General features: G+C 37.8%; 1 protein-coding gene across 2 annotated transcripts in view; it reads left to right on the forward strand.

Annotated features, from left to right (window-relative positions):
* The window catches only part of TPK1 (thiamin pyrophosphokinase 1), a 1,612,014-nt gene that overhangs the window by 1,582,962 nt on the left and 13,262 nt on the right, over positions 1-15,790 (forward strand). The gene's annotated exons all lie outside the window — the stretch shown is intronic.

The following is a 15,790-nucleotide window of genomic DNA, read 5'->3' on the forward strand; positions in this document are numbered from 1 at the left end:
TGGTGAGATTAAGGTAGGCTGTGTGAACCACCTTTCCTTCATCTATGGGCTTGGTGACTGTCTCGAAGAAGTCAATCAAGTTTAGTAGGCATGATCTGCCCTTAACAAAGCCGAATTGGGTCGGGTCAAGTGTTTGGAGGTTCCCAATGTCTTTCTTAATGAGTTCCATGATGATGCACTCCATAGACTTGCAGACCAGGCTAATCAGGCTTATGGGGCGATAGTTACCAGGGTCAGTTGTGGCCCCTCCTTTGTGGAGTGGAATAACCGTTGCTGTGCACCATTCTATGGGCATGTAACCTGTGGAGTGGCTGAGGTTGAACAGCGTGTTTAGGTGTGGAGTTAGTTCTTTCTGTAGTTCATGCAAGATGCAGCCTGGGACACCATCTGGCCCATTGATGCTGTGTTTTTGGCTTTTGAAAAGGCTGTTTTCACCTGTGCTTCTGTGATTTCCAGGACACTGCACTTTTCCGATATTGTTGTGGGTCCTTTTGAAGGTGAGAGGGAGGTGAAGTTTGCACTGAATCTATCTGCCCGGATGTTTGGCAATATCAGTAGGTCCAGTATATTTTGTGCTATTTTGCACTAGCTCAGAGCATATCTGCGAGTTGCCACTTAGATTCTTGACTTAGCTAAAGAAGGCTTTGTGGTTATCTTTCGAATCTTTGGCTATTTTTCTTTTGAAGTTAGCCTTGGAGGATTTTATGAGGGACCTTAGTTTCTTATTGATACTGATCAGGGATGTCTTTCCTTCTTGGGATTTGCTTTTTTTCTGAACTAGTTTCCTCCTTGTGTTATATAACCTGTTGATGGCAGGGGTCCACCAGACTGGTTTCCTTCTCTTAGGGGAGTGAGTCTTGGTCTTGATAGGGATGACACGATCCATGCATCCTTGTAGGTGCTCATAGTGTGCAATTGTAAAGGATTCTGCATCTTGGGCATTGTTATCCTTTAGCGTGGGGGCTGTGAAACATACCACCTCTGCCTTAAGTAAGGTGAAGTTTGCTTTAGAAAAGTTTTTCACTGTGGTTTCCTTGGTTGGGGTGGTGGTGGGGTGGTTGACATCCAGGGTGATTAGTTTATGGTCTGATCTAACCAGTGATGGGTTGACTTCCGGTACGGAATACCTGTCGCCCATGTTTTTGATGACCAGGTCCAATATGTTGTGGCCTCTGTTAGGAGAGTTTACCAGCTGATCCAGGGCATTTGAGTTGATAAATTCCAGGAAGAGCTGAGCCTGGAAGTTTGTACTCAAGTAGTTTTCCCAGTTAATGGTAAGGTAATTGAAATCACCCAATATCAGGGTGTTTGGTAGGACCTTCATGTTTTCCAGTGCCTCCAGAAAGGCGGAGTGGTGGTCCTGGGTCATGGAGGGTGATCTGTAGCAGGCCACAATTTGCATTACAGATTTGCCCGATGTTAGTTGCACATGGATGATCTCAGAGTTATCATGCTGCGCCACTAACCTGGAGGTGTGAGTATCCTTGATGACTATGGATACACTCCCTCCTTTTGTGTTTTGGTCCATGTTCTGTGGCTGAAATGTGTGGTATGAGTTGTAGCCCAGTAGTGCCAGAGTGCCCTCTGGAGCCTTGAACCAGGTTTCAGTTACTGCACAGATGTCGACATTCTCCATACTTAGGAGTGCTTCGAGCGCATGCATTTTAAGATTTAAACTCCTGGCGTTGAGTAGCATAACTTGGAGTGGAAACCCTTCCTTTTGATGCACCAGGCACTTTGTGAAGCAAGTAGAGTCTTGATGTTGATGTGTGTGCATTCAGTGTTTGCCAGTACCTGAAGAAAATGGGGTTAAGTTATAAAATGTCTGTGTAGTGTTGATTTTTCTCCTTTGCTGTGCATGGAAATCATACATGTTCTTCTACATGGTGAAACATCAGGTCAAGGAAGTGGTTTAGTATCCATGAGGTGGATGCTTGCACAATTTTTAGTACATATCTTTTTGGACCACGAAGCGTCACTGTAACAAGGGTGGTTAATGCTACACCTACCTTCATGTCCATACAGATGGGCAGGCTATGTATCCTCCTTGATTCCTTGTTTGAGCAACACATCTGCTCTTGTATGGTCCTCCTAGTCACATCGTAATGGTCAGTGATCTGATTGTATTGATGATGGTATGTTAGCTGCTGTCTGATCCATCTGCAACATTGAGGATACTCTCTTCAAATGTGGCCACTAACACATGTTGTTAAGCTGTAACTGCTTCAATCACTAACATGTTTTTTTCTAAGTCAGGTTCTTGTTTACCAAAGAGTCAGAGCATTCAGAAATGATAAATCCAACAAAGCTTAGTGGTACCTTCATACATCTCTGTATCATCCACCATTTTTAATTTCATTTGTTTATATGATGAAACTTATTTGCAGACTGAGATATTTGCCCTGCAGCACAACAATAGTACCTGTGTCTCTGAATTGCCTCTTCCCTGTGCATGGCCTATGTCCATGTTATTCACTTAATGCTATGCTGTAAATATTTCTGAATACCCCTGGCATATGATCAGTACTATTGCAGTTGAGATGAGAATGTGCTTAATACCACATCTGTATCAGCAGGGAGTTCTAGAACCTGCTTACCCTGGTGGAATAGTGATAAATTTATAGTCTGTCCTTCATACGTGCATATTATCTGTAGTATGGAAGATAGAACAGAATGCCTGCTATCATTCATTACTGCAGCTGTAGGTAGAGTTGAGATTCTGGCATGCTTGAACTGCAACAGTTCAACTGTAAAGTCATAAAAATTAGTTAGTTGTGGTATAATTATGTTCTGAGAATACATACAGTATTATCTGTGTGCAAAGTAATATAATCTGTGTGCAAAATATAGAACAAACAGTGAAAAGAAAATTAGTTAGAAGTCTTGGAGAAAAAATAAGAAATAATACTGTAAATGTGAACTTTACATTAGATTCAGCAGCTGAGTGTAATGTAACTTAATGTAATGCTGTTTAAACATCCTTGTCAATATGTGTGAAACAGTGCAACCTGTGTCAGTTGAATCAATAGCTAAGTTAAGTTAAGTGTACCATGTAAAACTGAAAGATCAGAATAGAGTAGAAATCCATCACAGGGCACGCACACACACTAGTAGCCAATGAAGGAGGACTGTCAGTTCCCATATCTGCAAATTGTTTGATGGGTGAAGCAATCACATACCTCAGCAAAAACCCACAAAAGAGGATGTGCAGATTCTCACTGAATAGACACCATTCAAGAAATTAAGTGGAAAACAAAGTGGTGTTAGTCAGAAAACACCAGCAACTATAGCACTAAATAATTCTCAGCAGTCAGTAAAATAATAGCAGATCACTGCAGTATGGGAATGGTAGGTGTAGTTAGAATACAAGGAGAGAGAGCATAAGAGCAGCTAAATAAAGAGTAATGTCAGAATTAATAACACAGAAGCTGATTTAGTCAGAGTTAGTAAAATTATGGATTTGAATTAGGGTAATTTTAAGGCATGACCAAAAGTAGCTTAAAGGATTTTAAGGGAAAAAGGTCATCATGAAATCAGTCAGAGTCCTGTAGAAATGTATACCTTCTCAGATGACTGATGACTGTTAGTTTGCACTGATGAATGTGAAAGATTTTGAGAGGGGTAACCAAAGGTCTGACAGCAAATTGCCAACAGATAGTAGTAAGTTTTGAATTAGTGGGGGTTTGCGGAGAATAATATATACAGATATATAGTTTTAAGAGAACTTGCACCTTTAGTCTAATTGTTTAAAGCATATCCTGTATAGTAGCAGTCTGAAATACATGCTGACAATATGCATCTGATCCCTGTTTCATTCTTTAAGCTGTCCTGATAAATCACGTTACGTGGTTTCAAAGGTGACGAAAATATCTTCCATCTACAAGAGGAGTATGGGGTAGAAGTCATCAAAAATAGGTTTTCTTTTATTTGAGAAATGGTTAAACTATAGGCATCTCTAGTTTTAGGGTAATTTGTCTAAAAACTGGAAACCGCAAATCCAGAAATTTGATTTGTTCCTCTATGAATCCCATATCTTTGAAAAGACTGAAGTGTGCTACAGTCTCAGATCATGGGGAAGAAGCCTTGAAACGTTATAATGTGCTTGTTGTTCATGTATCTGCTGTTTATTTATAGTTTGTTTTAAAAGGCAAAAGGTCCCACAAAAATCTGTTGATACTTATGTTTCTGGATGTTTCCTGCATTCCATGATTCATCATTAATGTGAGTCAGAATTATGTGTAGTATTTGAAATGATCAGACGAGGGGCAGATGTCTGAGGAAATCATGTTAAGCATTAAATAAAATGATTAATGTGTAGAGAACAAGTGAAATTACCCTTTCAGTTGTGCCCAATGCCTTGTGAGATGAAAAACTGAAAAGGAAAATGTAGAGTAAAACATGTCAGGAAATCACCACTAAACCGATAACCAAGTCTCATGCAGCAGGTGTGGATATAGTTCTGATAGAAGGAAGTGTCTTGCCATTAACCATATTAGCAGAAATTGTGGCAAATTGAATCATTTTACTAAAATACTTTAAAAAATTTCAGTATAGATTACAGTTAAATTTGTATGTATATTAAAGTCATGAAGATGAGTTATTTGTGATGCAGTGTAAACTGTGTAACATAAAATGCGTTAGAAATCTGAGAGAACATAATCAGAAACACCATATGTGTTAACTTTAGATTACACACTGGAGCAGTGTGTAATGTAATGTTGTTCAGGCAGTTATGTCAGTAGGTGTGAGAGAATGCATCCTGAATCAGTTGTATAAAATGATTATTCAGTGATTTGTATAGAACTGAAGGTTAAAAAGTCACTGTATGTGAATACAAGATTCAATTCCAGATTGTTAATATTCAGGATGCTTCTTTGATTTTGGTTATTTTATTATGTCATAGACGTAATATGTGCAACAATTCGCAGTGTTACTGCAAAATTGAAGTGTGGCTAAGAAAATGTTCATTCTGATGACTTGCTTAAAGAGTTTGAAAATGTATTTACTGGCTTAAGCTGCTTACCAGGGGTTTATCACATTCAGGCAGCTCATTCAGTATAATTTGTTGTATATGTTGCATACAACCCCCCAGCTACTTCATGAGCTAGGACTAAGTTGCATTGCATGCCATCACACATATATTTGCAGTACATGGATTTGATTCTTTCTTTTTTTCTAGATAATGTGAAACTTGTAACAATGTTTTCTGTGGGGCACTGTCTCCTGTACCCCTCTTGCTTCTTTATTATTCTCACTGTGGAGGTGCTTTACCTCAGGTAGTGTGTGACCACTGGCAGGCTGCAAAATACCTGTCTTGATCTATTTTCTGAGATGCTCTGACCTCAAACTACCCACAATGTGGGTACTTATGATCTCACTCTACTTAAATGTGACTGACAAAACCAAATGCCAGCTTGAACTGTCAGACAAAGTGCTGTGTCTGTAGCTGAACTGGGAAGTAACTGTAAGCCTTCAGAAGCTGGTGCAGCTTAAGAGAAACTTGTTGGTTAGAAGTTCAGACCTTTAGACAACATCTCATTAATAAAATTGATCTAATGTCTATAACAGTTAAAGAATCTATTCCAACACTGATTGATTACTTGATATTAAATTTCAACATAAAGTTTCTGATAAAGGTAAGCTTTCATACATACATAAAATTATCAGACAAGAAACTTTTTACAGTGTAGAGACCTACTGGAATTATTTCACTTCCATTAATGGTGACCCACCAAATCAACAAGATAAACAATATATATTGGAATCTGCCTATAAAACTACGTCTTCCATTGTCTGGAGACGTTTTACATGGAAATTTTTACATAGATCCTTTTATACACCTTTGATGATGAATAAAATAAATAATAAAGATAATCTATGTAAAAGATGTAATGTAGAAATTAATGCTGACTGGGCTCATATGTTTTATGACTGTATAAAATTGAAAGAATATTGGAAGTTAATCAATGATTTTTTGCAGGCTCTTTTTACAGATAATTTCATTATTTCTAAATCTCTTATATTATTCAACACACCTGTACCTCAAAGTGTTACAAAGGTTAAGCTTCCCTTGTTATGGTCTATTCTAGCAGTGGCTAGAAAAATAATAACCAGAAATTGGATTTCAGATACACCTCCTTCGTTCAATGAATTTAAAAATGTTATGACTATAGTGTGCCATATGGAATTGATGACAATAAAATCAAGAACTACTAGAAAAACATCTTATTATATTGTATGGGATACTTTACAAAACTTGTTAAAAAAATCTTAACTTCAATAGCATGGTATTTTAGTTTAATTAATTGATCTGATTGTAGTGGATGTCTTTGTAAATACTTTGGTTATTTTGTTGAATGTTATAATCATATCTATTTTAATTACTTGTATAAAATTGTTATGATATTTCTCTTGTATGTTAAAAACAATAAACTTGTTTTAAAAAAGAAAAAAAAAAAAAAAAAAGAAGCTGGTGCAGCTTAATGAGTAGGTTAGCAAGATGGTTATTATAGTGTAGCTAGGCAAAATTCATGTTTGTTTAGATTACTATGACTGGGATATGAAAACAAGTTATTAGCAGCTTAATACACAAGAAGTAGTATTTGTCATGCCAGATGAAAATATTTTAATTTCTCTGTGTTTTGCTTAGTTCTAGAACTGTGAATTACACTTCATTGTTTTGTTGGATTAGAAAAGCATAACTCAAACAACATAGCAATCTTATTTTGTAGGGGGGGCAAGCCCCCTGCACTTGCCATGTGTGTGTGGAGGAGGGGGGCTTCGCCCATTGCTCTCCCCTAAGTTATATATATACCAACTCCACATTTGCATTACATTGCGGAGGAAAGTGGAAAAAAAAGTCAAAAGTGTACTGCTAGCTTTCATAATTGAAGTATCTGCAGTAGAAGAGACATTGATGTTAAAAAACTAAATGAAAAAAAAATGCTCAGGAAAGCATGCCTCAGTGAAGTGTTAAGTATACAGAGTATACTGAGCATGCCTTAGTGAAGTGTTAAGTATACAGAGTATACTGAGCATGCCTCAGTGAAATGTTAAGTATACAGAGTATACTGAGCATGCTTTAGTGAAGTGTTAAGTATACAGAGTATACTGAGCATGCCTTAGCGAAGTGTTAAGTATACAGAGTATACTGAGCATGCCTTAGCGAAGTGTTAAGTATAAAGAGTATACTGAGCATGCCTCAGTGAAGTGTTAAGTATACAGAGTATACTGAGCATGCCTCAGTGAAGTGTTAAGTGTACAGAGTATACTGAGCATGCCTCAGCGAAGTGTTAAGTATACAGAGTATGCTGAGCATGCCTCAGCGAAGTGTTAAGTGTACAGAGTATACTGAGCATGCCTTAGCGAAGTGTTAAGTATACAGAGTATACTGAGCATGCCTCAGCGAAGTGTTAAGTATACAGAGTATACTGAGCATGCCTCAGCAAAGTGTTAAGTATACAGAGTATACTGAGCATGCCTCAGTGAAGTGTTAAGTATACAGAGTATACTGAGCATGCCTCAACGAAGTGTTAAGTATACAGAGTATACCGAGCATGCCGCAGCAAAGTAAGTATACAGAGTATACTGAGCATGCCTCAGCGAAGTGTTAAATATACTGAGCATGCCTTAGCGAAGTGTTAAATATACAGAGTATACTGAGCATACCTCAGCGAAGTGTTAAGTATACAGAGTATACTGAGCATGCCTCAGCGAAGTGTTAAGTATACTGAGCATGCCTCAGCATGCCTCAGCGAAGTGTTAAGTATACAGACTATACTGAGCAATATACAGGACCATAAGAAATACAAGGCAACTATGTCTTCTGGCCATTTATATCAGAAGAAAGATAATATATCACACTTCTTAATTTGCTGAGAGGCACTGCGAGAAAAATCTATCATTCCTTATTTATCTATTGCTGAAGAATTAGATACTCTGGTTCTAGGATTAGTGGGGCAATTCGATTTGTGGAGATAACAGATCCTGCACCACTGATTCCCTAGTGGTATGGAAGGTAATGTATAGACCAACTTTTAGGGGTCTAGAAGTTACTGAATAAAGGGGCAGTGTTACGGTAAGATTGCTTGCAACCTCTGGGCTATTTCTAGTCATTTGATATTTCTAGTGAGGGACGTCCTGAAGGGGGCTTTATATTCAGTAATTGGTTTAATCAGTGCTGAATGTAGGAAATGGAAACCTCTGGATGATATTCCTGTTGCAATTATTTGCACTATTTAGAAATACTTGCAATCATCATATGATGGTCAGTGGAGGAGGAGGTATCAGCCCATGTTCCAAGGTCCCTGTGAATATTCTCATTTTGTAGTGGGTTGTTGTCAATGCTGTATATTGGGAAGAGGGGTTTCTACCAAATGTAGTAATAATGCACTTTTTGCAGTAAATTTGAGCCCATTTTTAGTACATCAGATATTTATGGGGCATAGGGTTGGGAGGGTGGCCTAATGGTTAAGGTGTTTGCCTTACAAACACAAGGTGCATGGTTTGAGTCTCACAAGGGATAATTGGCTAGGCTTAAAATGGCTTGCAAGAGCAGTTAGCTTAGTATGAACCTATGAATGTATGTTCTTGTTGGAGGATTTGACAGTCAAGAGGGGAAATTGACAATTACTCCCATTGTACAGTTATAGTAAGAAATCTTGGTTTATGGTCTGGAGATCGGAAAGTAAATACTGAATAAGACAGGTCCCAACACTGAGCCCTGTGTGACACCATTGGTTACCTATATACTCTGTGATAACGCACCTCTCACCCATAGTGTGCTCTTGTCTTTTAGCCAATTTGCTATCCATCTTACCACATAGGCATCTGTAATTATGTTACCATGAATACCTTGGTCAGCTCGAGATAGCATAGTGTAGCATGACCACTGTCAACAGCCTATGTTACCCTCTCAAAGAAGTTAACCAGTTTCATTATACAGGCTCTACTCCTGACATAGCAGGCCTAGTCTGATGAGAGGTTTGATACCGTGCTTTGTCAAAACAGTTGTAATATGTTCCGTGGCACAGCTACTTCGTCCTAATTAATGAGCTTGCTACATGGGCAATTTACCTATCATATGGTTCACAATTCCTCAGTTTGAATATGCACTTCAGTGAGTCTAGACCACATTCAGGGAGACTATGTTGCTTATTATTTATCCTGCTCTTTTAATGTGTCTATCATCAAGAAACCCTTACAGTAGAAGAACTGCATCCTCAGAAGTGAAGATGTATATTGGCTTTCTAGAGTTTTTGTGCCTGGAAATAAATTCTCAGTAAAAAAAAAAAATGCTTCCACTGCAACTTTATTGCATTGTATTGCAACAAAACAAACGGACATCTAGATATTTTTGATACAAGTATTTGACATTTCTCTGAAAGAAAATGAACATTGTGTTATATCACTGCTTGTCATTGGGAACACTTATATGACCCTCTTGTCTTCCTAAAGGAAGAAAGACAAATTGCAGCATTGAGCTAGACATTTTGGAATTATTTTGATCCTTGAAATAAACTGCCATTTGTTTGTGACCAATTATTTTTCAAGGACACATATTCTTAATTTTGCTATTTATTCACCATGCGTATTTTTTTTTTTTAAACAAGGACAGAAGGTCCTAAAAAATATAGGTGCTTATGTTAATGACTGAATAATAGATCCAAAAACTTATATAAATAGTGAATTGCAAGATTCAGTAATAAGAGAAAATTTTCTTTGTATTATAAGAAATTATCAAACCCATGGATGTGTGTAGAGCAACTGTAGTTATCAATGCACAGAAAAAAATACTGAAAAAAGAGCAGGATGGGTGTTAAATAAAATGAGAGACAAAAAGCAAAAACTCAAAAGTGAAATCACTGTGTTGCAAAAGTAATAATTATGGAAAAAGTCATGTGAAAGTAAAGACAAATAGCCATTGGATTGCTCTTGCAATTTAAATCGTCTCATTTAGTCAGTATAGATGCATGTATGACAGAAAACGTTGCTCTTAATTTTATAAACTTTCAAATATCTGTATTAAGAGTCATAAAAGACAAACTGTGTTCAACTTTACATGTTGAACAGAAATATAACAATTAGCATTTTGTTTGCACGTTGGAAGTAAAAACATTTGCTACAGTAAGGTGTAAAATGCAATAGAGACAATAAAATATAGTTGAAAAGAAACACTGAGAGTTAAGAAATAAACCACTGAATTTATACTAGATAGAAGTGCAGAATTAATATTTTGAATGGAAGATTTAGAGCCATAGGTGAATAGAATTGTTACTATTTTAAAGAATGGCAACATATGCTGTTGTATAATTAAGTAATTAAAAGAAAGCATTGCTTAAAAAGAAATTGTCTCAATGATGCTAAATGATAGGGATTTTTAGATGTTATAACCATAAATGATGGTCTACTACAGTGAGAGCAAACAAAAGAATAGCTTGGTTTGAGACTGATCAGATGATGGAGTTTAATATAGCATAATTTCAAGTTAGATAAGAGCAAATGAATAAAAGACAAGTCATTTTCTGATGTCAAAGGCAGGGTGAAACCTGTTTTTAGAAAATGCTAAAGCAGTTCAGCAGATACTAATGTGAGAATCACATTATCAAAAAAAAATCAGCAATGTATTCCTTTGAGAAATTCCAATATTATGTCTGTTGCAAACACTCTTGTTATGCAATTGGACACAAACCACAACAATTTGCAAAGGAAATTAAGAAATCCTACACATCAGAGATTGCAAAGGATGTTACATAATCTTAAGAATATTCAGATTTTTTAATCTGTAAATGATATACATACCACATAAGGCATACATATAACAGATACATTGAGCAGTGTTTTTGTACTATGCAGTAGATTGTTGAGGCCTAGAGAAAAGGTATAGTTAAGCATAAGGTAATAATGCTGAACTAGGTTTGGCACATTAATGTTTGTCATACTTTATTTTGCTCAGTTTGTCTGCTAAATTCTGTTCTCAATTTACTGCATTATTAATTTATTTAAATAGCCTGACTAGCAGTAAAACTGAATTGACAATAGTATGCTGCATTTATGGCTTTGGGCTACTTTAGCACAGCTGGAGTGGATTTCTGTTACATTTCAACATCATCATTGCACACACTGAGTATTTGTGTCATGATAATGGTGTTTTACATTTATTTGTAATGGTAGGTATTAATTGTTAATAATGGCTTATTTTTGTTAAAAAAGAAAATAACTTAGAAACAGAAAAAGAAGATGACAACAAAGGTTTTGATGAGTGTATTGTTTCTGTGTTCATGAATTCAGACAATATTTCAGAGAACCACCCTGGCAAATCACTTATTTCATTACAACCTATGAAGAAGGATTGTCAAGGAAGACTGTACATTTAGGACATTTGAAATGTGGTTTCATCAATGATGAGACAAAAATACTGTTCCTAGATAGATGCATTGTTTATGGTAAAACATGTACAACTCTAAAAGCTTCAAACTATCTAAATTGCAAAGAAACATGAAAACAAAGTATCCTGAACTGGTGGGTAAATTGACTGATATTTCCAAAGTTAGAAAAAAAAGTTATCAACAAATTTCTAAGTTAATTACAGTAAATGAGAAAGCACACAACAGAAAAGAAAAATCACACACAGTTGTAAGGATTATTACCTTGGTAGCCAGAGAGTTACTGCATAAAGTTTTCGATATAATGTCAATATGCAACCTGAAAATAGCTGCCATTGGAGAAATAAACAATATCTCAGAATATTTTAGAAGCGACAGTTGTACCTTCTACAGTATGCAGGGAACTTTGCTATTCAGCTTGAGAAGAATACTGGCATTTCACGCTATATCACACTGTTAATGTGTTTGAGATATGCATGGCAAGACAGCTTTGTGGAGGATTTGCTCTGTTTACTTACAGTGGTAGGTCATAATATAGTTGGAAATACCAAATGAATTGGACTAATTATCAGGGCCTTACATCTAATATGACAAGGAGACATAACAGTGCTATCAAACATTAGATGCATCTAGTAATGCATTTTGGAGTTGCTGTTTCACTCACTGTGCAGCTTGGTGTCTAGAGGTATTCCTTCTTATCTTCAGGTTGCACTGAAAAAAAGCATGAACATTGCAAGCTTCATTAATGGCATTTCATTGAACTGTTGATGTTTTGAAATATTCTGCAAAGAAATGGGCAGTAACCATTTGAGTTTGCTGTATCACAAACAAGTTAATTGGTTATCAAGAGGCAACGTATCTCCAAGAGTATGTGAACTTACAACTGAAATAATTAAGAGCTCTTTAGTGATGACAGAGAGACAATTAAACTGACATAGTTACCCAACCTATTTTCTAACTTGAATGACCTGAAACAAAAAAGAAAGAACACTAATTTGTTTCAAGCACTCTTGCTTTGGCAGGCACGATTAAAACTAGTAATGTAAGCAATGCTGTGGAAACACACTGGTGAGAATGTCTGAAATTATAATCATGAAATAAAAGACAAGATACCATTACACCCACTTCAGAGTTTTGCTGAATATTTTCCATCTCTGAAGATTCAGGTTCAGAACAAGTACATCTTGATGAGAAAAAAAAACATGACTCATTGATTGAACTGGACATAGCTCCTGAGATTTTAGAACTCATCAGTGGCTATAAGAAGCACTGGAGAGTCTTGGGTGATTCTACAGTTATGAGTGACAGAACAAAATAAGTATTTGGATTTCAGATATATACTGACCTATGATACTTTTGTAGACTCAAGTGTCATATTTAAGGAGCAACTCAGAAACACACTCAGGTTAAATGACTTGTTCAGAGACATACAGCAGCCAAATGAAGACTGAATCAAACCTTTATTAGTTAGCTTATATATTTTATTTATTTAACATTTGTTTACTGGTAATGTTCAACTGGGACAGAGCCCATTTTCAATGGAGGCCTGGGGAGAAATGCTTCAGGTGCATGTCTTTGGAGTGTATGAAGAAACCAAGCTGAACACAGGGAGGACATGCAGACTCTGCACAGAAGGTACCCCATCTGAGAATCAAACCGGAGAACCTCTTGCTATAAGGTGACAATGCTAACTGCTGCACCACTGTGCTGCCGTATATATTTTTTCTATACATTTCTATATGGGTGTTAAACTGCCAGATATAAGCATGGTATTACTGAAAGATGCTACATTGACAGGCTGGCCTGAGCAATGATCCTCGCTAAGTAAAGAAATTAATTCCTATTTTTCTTTCATAGGTTGGTATTAGGCTATCGGCCCCAGGGCCTATACAAGCCTAGCCATAACAATTCGCTGGCTATTTCTTCCCACAATATTTACTTCCCTGGACCCCTGTCTAGCAGGGTGACTGATGTGATCCCCGGGGTGAATTTCTTATCTCCCATCCAATCATCAAGGTTCCTTTTGAAGAGGGTCAAAGAGGTGTTCTGCTTGACATGTATGGGCAGTCTATTCCAGAGTCTGGGGAGTCTCTGGGTCAGGAACCTATCCCTCCAGCATGTTTTGTTCATTGTGATGACAAGGTTTACATCCCTGGAGTGTGTGGCTCTGAGGGGCTTGGATTTCTTTAAATGTAGCATGTCCAACAGCTCTGGGTTTGACATGGCCTTGTATGTTATGCAGAGATCGCCTCTGAATAGATGATATGCAACAGAGTATAGCTGGAGTTTTTTTAGACAGTCAGCATAGGACATCTGCTTTAGGCCTGTGATTCTTTTAGTGAGATATTTCTGTGGCCTTTCCAGTTGTTGCAGATGTCTTGAGAGGTACATACCAAACGGGGCATTGTATTCTACAATGGGTCTAGGACAATGACCTTTCTTCTGGATGAAAAGCACTTAGTGATGAGGTGTGTCACATAGAAGGATTTCCTGACTGTTTTGGTGATGTGGTTATCAAAGGTGAGACCACTGTCCACCTGTGTCCCTAAGTCTCTTATCACACTTTTGGTGCTTAGTGTACTGCCACCTATGTGGTAATTCACGGGTACATGTTTTTTTTCCCCAAAGGGGATAACTATACATTTCTTGGCATTGAGCTTGAGCCCATGGCTCTGGCACCAAGCATCTGTTTCTGTAAGGCCCTTTTGTAGAATATCCACATCATTTGGGGATTCAATAATGGCTCCCAGTTTGCAGTCCTCTGCGAACTTTGTTAGCCAGAGTCCCTTAGTGTTGGCCTGTACTTCAGAGAAGTAGATGCCAAACAAGAGTGGTCCCAGGACTGAACCATGAGATACTCCGCTTGTTACTTGTCTGGAGCTGTATTTGGAGTCGGCTACTTTTACAGTGTGGGTTCTGTCAGTAAGCAACCCATCGAGTGACGTAGGGATTAATGCCCAACTTAGTAAGTTATCTATGATTCCAGAGTGGGAGATGGTGCCAATGGCCTTGGCAAGGGCCAGATAGGCTGCGTGGACCACCTTACCCTCGTCCACAGCTCTAGAGACTGATTCAAAGAAGTCAATCAGGTTCAGGAGACAAGATCGGCCCTTCACGAACCCAAACTGGGTGGGGTCCAGTGTTTGAAGGTTGCCAATGTTTTTATTTATAAGTTCCATGATAACATGTTCCATGGCCTTGCAGATAAGGCTTGTCAGACTGATGGGGAAGAAATACATTGTGTACAAAATTGACAAAATAATAATTTGCAGTTTATTGTGAAAACAGATATATGAGCCAATTTATGAATCACATTTTGTTAATGGTAGAGTGCAAAGAATCTACGAAAGATATGTGGTGGCTAGAAATGTCAGCTCAGATAGAACACACTGATGCACACATTCCACCCCCACATCTTTGATCCAATTCGCTATGTTTCAAATACACGCGTCTGGAGCATTTCTCCCCGGGCCTACACTGAAAATTGGCTTTGTTCCAAGTCGGACTTTCCCGGTAAACAAATGTTAAATAAATAAATAAAATCTACTGGAACCAGGAGTCTGGTACATGGGTATAGCATTCCTAAGCCAGTGATGATATCTCTCCCAGCATATGTGAGAGAATGTATATGCACAGGCATGAGCATAGGAGGTTGTCATGGTGACACACATGCTCATATCAGCTGTCAGGGGTGGGGATAGGGCTAACTGTCAATGTTTCATCCACCTCAGTTAAAGAGAACGTTGGGCTTAGCCCTGGCAGCAGTGGATGCTGAGGCAGAGAGAGGATCACTGGTGATATTTGCCCTCCCCTGAAGGTACCTTGGATAGCTAGTCTTGACAGTCTGCTTAGAGGATGGGGCTGCAGTAGGCTATTGGTCCTGGGATAGTTGTGGCACCAAGCAGTATCCATGTTTTTCTGGATGATGACTCCCCCCCCCCCGGTTTGATGTCACCTAAGTCAGTAGCTGAAATTCTGCTGCTAGAGAATGAATGGGCTAGAATTAATTGGAGAATGGCTAACTGTCATCAGTTGAGGAAGCAAAAAACATGTAGAAAAGGATGTCATAGTTGAAGTTCACTGAAGTTGAGCAAGCAGAAGTATTACAACCAGAGAAATTAGCTAAAGACTGTAGCAGTAAAACGGAGATTGTGAGGACTGTAATTGTCAAGAGTAGTCAAGACTTGTGAAGTTGTTTCCCAGATTAAAGCTGAACTTTAATAAAAGATGATCTGAGGTGCAGTGTAAATAATTTTGGTAAATATTCTAGACACGAAAAACCATTGAAACAATCAGATGGATATCTTGACTGCTAGGAGAGTAACTGTGGTGCTAAGGACTGTAAGTTGGATTTATTCAACATGCCTTTTTTGAGAATGTATAGAGGTTTTATTTTGTTGTACATA

Source organism: Protopterus annectens, chromosome 3.part0 (assembly GCF_019279795.1).
Source record: "Protopterus annectens isolate FY-2018-M chromosome 3.part0, PAN1.0, whole genome shotgun sequence".
NCBI lineage: Eukaryota > Metazoa > Chordata > Ceratodontiformes > Protopteridae > Protopterus > Protopterus annectens.